This window comes from Bidens hawaiensis, unplaced genomic scaffold (assembly GCF_021521415.1).
Source record: "Bidens hawaiensis isolate Kalapana, Puna unplaced genomic scaffold, B.hawaiensis_p1.1 tig00034612_1, whole genome shotgun sequence".
NCBI classification, from domain to species: domain Eukaryota; kingdom Viridiplantae; phylum Streptophyta; class Magnoliopsida; order Asterales; family Asteraceae; genus Bidens; species Bidens hawaiensis.
In genome coordinates this window covers 71,025-78,090 of record NW_027495984.1, presented here as the reverse complement: position 1 = coordinate 78,090, position 7,066 = coordinate 71,025, and positions in this window count along the sequence as shown.

Sequence of the window (7,066 nt, the reverse complement as noted above, 5' to 3'; positions counted from 1 at the left end):
TAAGTAGAAAAAACTTTTAAAAATTAAAGTACACGGGATCAAATTTCAGTCTCGACAGGGACTACCATGTTTTAGAAAAGATCCGAACAGGAATCATACTAATTAAGTGACTGTCACACAGATCCGTGTTCAGCTGTATTATGACATAAAGAAACAGGTTGTAAGCAGGTAAATAACTTAAAATGGTTTTCATCGCTTCTGTGATACGGGTTAGGTTCAATTAAGCTCAAAATTTAAATGGGCAACAACTCAGAGATTATGAAGCATCCTATCTATTCTCGAAGCGTATTTGGCTTTCCCCAAGTCACCCCGAGTTGACCTCGACCCGTAGTGTCTGATTAAATAGTAATTACTCATCGATCTTCAGACTCTTCTTCCCGTTCTCTATCTTGCATCTTGATTGAGAAGTCTTATCATTATGAACTCTAGAATGTCTCAATAACACAATTTTTTTTTAAGTATTTACACAAACTTCAGAGTAGTAAACAACAGCAAGTCCCGAATCTGGATCACTGCAGTTTCTTGACACGCTATCTTCACGGGAATCAGAACACTCACGGGCTCGTGTATGACTGGGTAATCGCTTTTCTGCCTATCATACGGAAAGATATATATGGAGACATGCACAACTCTTAAGGAGTTTCCACGTAAAATCGAGTAGATTTAGTTAGTATCACTTCTACTTTTACGCACCATAAAAAGCTACCATGACATACAATGACTGTTCTAAAGTCTTTTAGGCCTAATAACTTCACTAGTTAAGCACACAGAATCAGTATATCTATCACTTTTCCAAGGTTGGATCAATTTTCTGTTGAACATAGTAAAGGAACTTCTTACGAAGTAGTAGATTTGAAAAATAATTTCATCTCCCAAAAAAAATTTTAACTTCTATCGCCCCAATCAAATTGAAGTTTTCAGGTAAACGGCTATCCTGAAGATCCAATGGATCAGCTGGACCGACCACATACAAGTATGTGTCTTTCTAACTAAGTATGATCGACTAATTTTCAGCGAAAGAATAAAAACACATCATAAACCGCCCCTGTCACTTTCAGTCATCTGGTTAATGGCTATCCTCATATTATACAAGTAGAAATGAGGACCAAACATATCCGAAGATATGTCCTTCAAACTGAGGCAACCGACATAATTTTAAGCGATAGTGACTTTTTTTTTTTAAACAAAGTCACAAAACACGGTTACTGGGGATTGATCATCCCATTCAGCTCAACAAGGTTTTGAAAACGATTTTTGTCAAACGCTTTAGTAAACAAGTCAGCGAAATTATCTAACGTATCAACCTTTTCGAGCACAATCAGTTTCTTCTCAGCACAATCCCGTATAAAATGATGACGGATGTCAATATGTTTAGTTTTACTGTGCTTTACGGGATTGTTAGTTACTGAGATAGCAGCAGTGTTATCAATGCAAATAGGAGTATGAGTGAAATTCAGACCATAATCGCACAACTGTTGTTGAATCCAAAGAACCTGGGAGCAGCAGTTTGATGCTGTCATGTATTCTGCTTCACAGGTTGAAATGGCGACTGAGGTCTGCTTCTTGCACTGCCATGACACTAATCTACCTCCAAGAAACTGACATCCACCTGTTGTTGACTTCCGACTCTGATTGCATCCTCCATAATCAGAATCCGTGTAGGCGACCAACTCCAGGTCTCCTCCTCTCGTGTACCACAACCCCAGCTTAGGTTTGCCTTTGAGATAGCACAATATCCTCTTCGCACCCTTCAAGTGAGATTCCTTTGGGTTTGCCTGAAAGCGTGCACAAAGACAAACTGCAAACATAATATCAGGTCTAGAAGCAGTTAAGTACATTAAAGAACCTATTATTGCCCGATATTGGGTTGGGTCCACGTCTGCATCGTTGTCTGAATCAGCACCCAATTTATGGTTGACGCAGACTGGAGTATCAAATGGAGTGCTGTCCTCCATCTTGAAGCGTTTGAGAACATCATGGACATACTTAGTCTGATGAATGAACATCCCATCTTTCTTCTGATCAACTTGCAGTCCTAAAAAGAAAGTTAGTTCACCCATAGCACTCATTTCAAACCTCTTTTTCATGACGGCCTCAAACTCCTGACACATGGCGACTTTTGATGCAGCAAAGATGATGCCGTCCACGTAGACTTGCACCAGAAGAAAGTCGCTCCCTTTTCTCTTAAAGAACAATGTGCTATCAATCTTTCCCCTTTCAAACTCATTCTCAAGCAAGTAATCAGATAGTGTTGAATACCAGGCACGAGGGGCCTGATGTAGTCCATACAGCGCTTTACTTAGCTTGTACACGTGATCGGGAAAGTCTGGGTCAGGAAAACCCGGAGGTTGCTCAACGTACACAACCTCATCGACTTTTCCGTTAAGGAATGCACTCTTCACGTCTAGCTGAAATACCTTCATCTCCTTGTGTGCAGCAAATGCCAAAAACAATCGAATGGCTTCCAATCTCGCCACAGGAGCAAACACCTCATTGTAGTCAATCCCCTCTTGCTGATTAAAACCTTTTACAACCAGCCTCGCCTTGTTTTTGATAATAATCCCTTTCTCATCTCTCTTGCATTTAAAAACCCATTTGGTGCCAATCGCATGCACATTCTTCGGTTTTGCAACCAAATTCCATACCTCCATCTTTTTGAACTGGGCTAACTCTTCTTGCATGGCTTCGACCCCCAAGCTGTCCTTGAGAGCCATTTGATAGTTCTTTGGTTCAATCTGGCTGATGAAGCAGGTGTACAAGCATTCGTTAATGATGCCTGATTCTTTAATGCTTGTGTAAACACAGGTGTGCTCATTCAAGCTTTGTCTTGTTTGTACACCGTCGGACAGATCACCTATCACGTTCTCCAAAGGGTGATTTTTGTGAATTCTCGTAGTCGGAACCGAACTGACTTGTAGATTGTCTTCCAGGTTCGAAGGTATCTCATCAATGGGTGATTGTTGTTGAGAGTGAAACGGATTGAAGAATTCCTCTTCTGTAGAGGCAGCAGGGGTATTGACAGTATTTGACGAGGAAGGCTGACATTCATCATACAGCGGTCTTTGCACCAAAGTTTCTTCCTCATCATAGAGCATCTTCGTAGCAATTCTCTCATCAACTTCTGCACAATCCAAGTAAGGTATGTTAAAAGATTTAAAAAGCCTATCATAGTCGAAAGCCCCAGCGGGTCCCGTGCTTGGTTTTGGTGATTTGTAACTTGTGATATCAGTGTTACACACCACCTCAACCTTGCTGGTCGATGTATTAAAGACTCGTCTGTTGGGAGTCCCAACAACATATCCGACTAAAATACCTTCGTCGGCTATTTCACCAAATTTAGAATTTGTCTTTAATATCGAACACGGGGACCCGAATGGTTCGAGACCACTCAAGTTGGGCTTTCTCCCATGCATAAGTTCATAACATGTTTTATTCAGTCTTTTAACAGTTAAAACTCTATTAAGGATATAACAGGCTGTTGCAACAGCTTCAGCCCAGAACACCACAGGAAGTTTCAAATCAGCCAGCATGGTTCTGGCTCCTTCAATTAACGTTCTGTTCTTCCTCTCAGCCACTCCATTTTGTTGCGGAGTATACGGAGCGCTGTACTGGTGTTCTATCCCTTTCTGTAAGCAGAAGATCTCCATCTCATAATTTTTGAACTCTGTCCCATTGTCACTCCTGATGTATTTAACCCTTTTCCCCATGATATTCTCAACCTTGGTAATCAAATTTTTTACCATCTGAACCGTTTCATCCTTTGACTTCAGGAAATATACCCAAGAATATCGAGAGAAATCATCAGTTATCACCAAGCAGTATGATGTTCCACCTAGACTTTTTACATTCACGGGACCGAAGAGATCCATGTGAAGTAGGTCTAGGGTACTGACTATAGAATTAACCTTCTTGGTGTGATGGGTTTTCTTGTGTTGGTCTTCAAAGTTGAAGTTCTTCAAGGGAACACCCAGCACCAGCCCATTCTTGACAATGTAGTTCATTTTCCGAAGATGAATATGCCCCATTCTTCTATGCCATAACTCGGACTCCGATTCAGTTGCTTTTGACAGAAGACACGATTCTTCTGTGGCCATCTCAGTCGACCTCATGTCCATAATATACGTATTCTTTTCTCTTGGAGCCTTCATAACTATCCAATCCTCTGGTATCTTGAAACCAGGATACAGCACGATCGCTTCATTCTTGGTAAAGTACACGGTGTAATCTTTGTCACAGATCTGCGATACACTCAGCAGATTATGCTTTAGTTCTTCAACGAAATTCACTTTCTCTAAAGTCATTTTTCCATTAGTCACCGTCCCTATTCCTGTAATCCTTCCACCGCTCTCTCCAGCAAAACTCACTCTTCCTCCCTGAACAGGTTTCCAGTCGTGTAACAAATTCTTGTTACCCATCATGTGCCGGGAACAGCCGCTATCCACAACCCATAGATTGTTTGCAGCCCTGTTCAACTGTTCCTGCACGATTAAAGCAGAGGATTAAAATCTGGGGACCCAAGACCTATTGGTCTTGGGCCGATACATCCCGTACTTTGGCTGTCCAAAGTTAGTATCAGAATAATTCCTGTAAGTCCTAAAAGGATACCTTCTTGTAGATTAACTATGAGGCCATCCAAACCTTCGTGAATTAAATGAATTATTACTCATTATTTGGTTGTTAACAGGGAAAAACTGAGATCGATTTCTTTGAAAACCTGGATTAGTCCAATTTCTGAACTTTGATGAGTTTTCATTTTTACCATTATAGTGATTACTGTTAGTTCTGTTCTCAGTTTTCGAAGGCCTCACACCTCTGAATCTCTGCTTCAGAGGGCAATCAGCAATTAGGTGTCCTAATTGATTACATCTGAAACAACTCCTGTGTTCAACTTTCTTTTCAATAGTTGTTTTAGATGTTGAGGCTGCATTACTTCCCGTTTGTCTCACATATGGTGGGACATACGGGTTTAGTGGAGAATTCTTTTCAGTGGTTTTATTTTTCTCTCCACATTTTGGTAACACTGCCTCTTGATTTGTCTCACTAGACTCGGATGACTTGTCCGAATTTGATGAGACAGGACTAGGAGCAGAAATCTTAACATTAGAAACAGGCTTACATGTTTCGCCTTTACTAACTTCTGGATCTTTAATAGTAACCTTAACCGGAACTGTCTGACCAAAATCAACATCAACAGATTTCTGATTACTAGGATCATAAGTATAGTTATGATTGTAAGGTGGTGGAACTTCATGATATCCAATTCCTCCCCTTTTAACTGGGGAACCTTGATCACTAACGAGGTGATCAAGTATAGCGGAGGAATTTCTGAATTGCTCAAGTTTTCTGTTAAGTTCCACCACTTTCACCTGGTGATCAGCTATCTGTTTATCCCTTTCAGCTATTAGTTTGGTTTTCTCTTCTAACACTTCATAGCTAAGATCAATTACTTGTATTTTCTCAGCTAGACTGGCTTTAAGACTTCTAATATCTTTCTCACTAGCTTTTATTTTTACCTTATAACTGTTTTCTCTAGCTTTAGTGAAATGATGATCTTCTTTTAATGTTTTAAATTGAGCATCCAAACTAACAAACTGATCAGTTATAGTTGTCAATTGTTCAGACAGATTTTCACATTTCGTACAAGGGAGTTTAGTACTTACCTCGGTGAGCTGGTCTGCTACTTCTGCCATGTAAGCTTCATTTTCGCCAGTCACTTTCTCACTATCTGCAGTTTCGATGTACGCCAAATTGGCATGTTCGAACACTTCTTCAACATGCAGATTCCAGTTGTACTCCCCGTTCAGTCTGGATATCATGGCTCTATTCTCATTACTTCCACCACTCTGTTGTGTAGACCTGGTATGACTGCGTTCTACACGTTCATTTGTGCACTCCTTCGCAAAGTGGCCATTCTGTTGACAGTTGTAACACCTAACCTTCGACTTATCAAACCCTGGTCTTTCACCCACAAACTTCCTACCAGTCTTCTTCATAAACCGTTTAACCCTTCTCACAATCATCGCCATCTGCCACTGCAGATCCATCTCTTCCAGATCATCAGCGTCGATCTGATCATAGTCTTCGTCTAACGTTGCAGGATCAACAATCTTGCCTTGAATGTAATTTTCATACGAAGCAATGAAAGATGCATAGAGAGCAAACTGCTGTTCAGCAGATTTAACACTCATGGGCATCTTAGAGTAGTTGTTAGGAACACTTGAGGAAAAACTACTCTTGGTTGCTTGAGGTTTAGAAGCATTTGATCCACCAGCTACAAAACACACATCACCATTCATGTTGAGAGATACATGTCTTTCATGTGTTGAGTTAGCGCCCGACTCTCCCTTTGAGTAGTAAGCAGATGATTTAGACTTCGAACTTGAACTTGAGTTAACTTTTGCACCATACATTCCTGGATCCTGAACCTGATCAGTTGGTGTCTCTTTTCGAACCATGTTAAGTTCAAAAGTTCGTAGTTTGTTGACTGCTGTTTCCAAGTCATAGTCGGCAAACTCTTTGTCTCCTCTCATCAAGACAGTGTACATCTCCCATTTCGGTGGGAGAGCATCAAGAAGCTTTTCTACGATTTCATCTTCTTTGTAAGCAATGGAATAATTGCTGAGTTCGGTCATCAGATGATAATATCTCGTGATGATATCATCAAGTGATTCATTCTTCAGATACTTGAACACCGAGAATTGGGTTTTAAGTAGTTTAATCTTTGATGCACGAATCCCCACATTACCCTCAAATCGGTTTTCAAGTGCTTCCCAAAGCTCTCTAGCAGTTTTATACTTCCTGAAGGTGTGAAGAATTTCTTGTGGAAGAGCCATTGTTATTGCTGCATGAGCTTCGCTTTCAGCCTCATACATTTTCTTTTCTTCTTCTTCCATCTTATTGTATTTCTTAATCTGATCACGACCCTCATACTCAGCAGTTGGTGGAATGTATCCATCTTGAATGCACACCCACATTTTAGCATCTTGGTACTTGACATATTGTTCAAACCGATCCTTCCACGCCACGAAATCGGTACCCTTAAGCATCTTCGGTGCCTTAGTAGCTG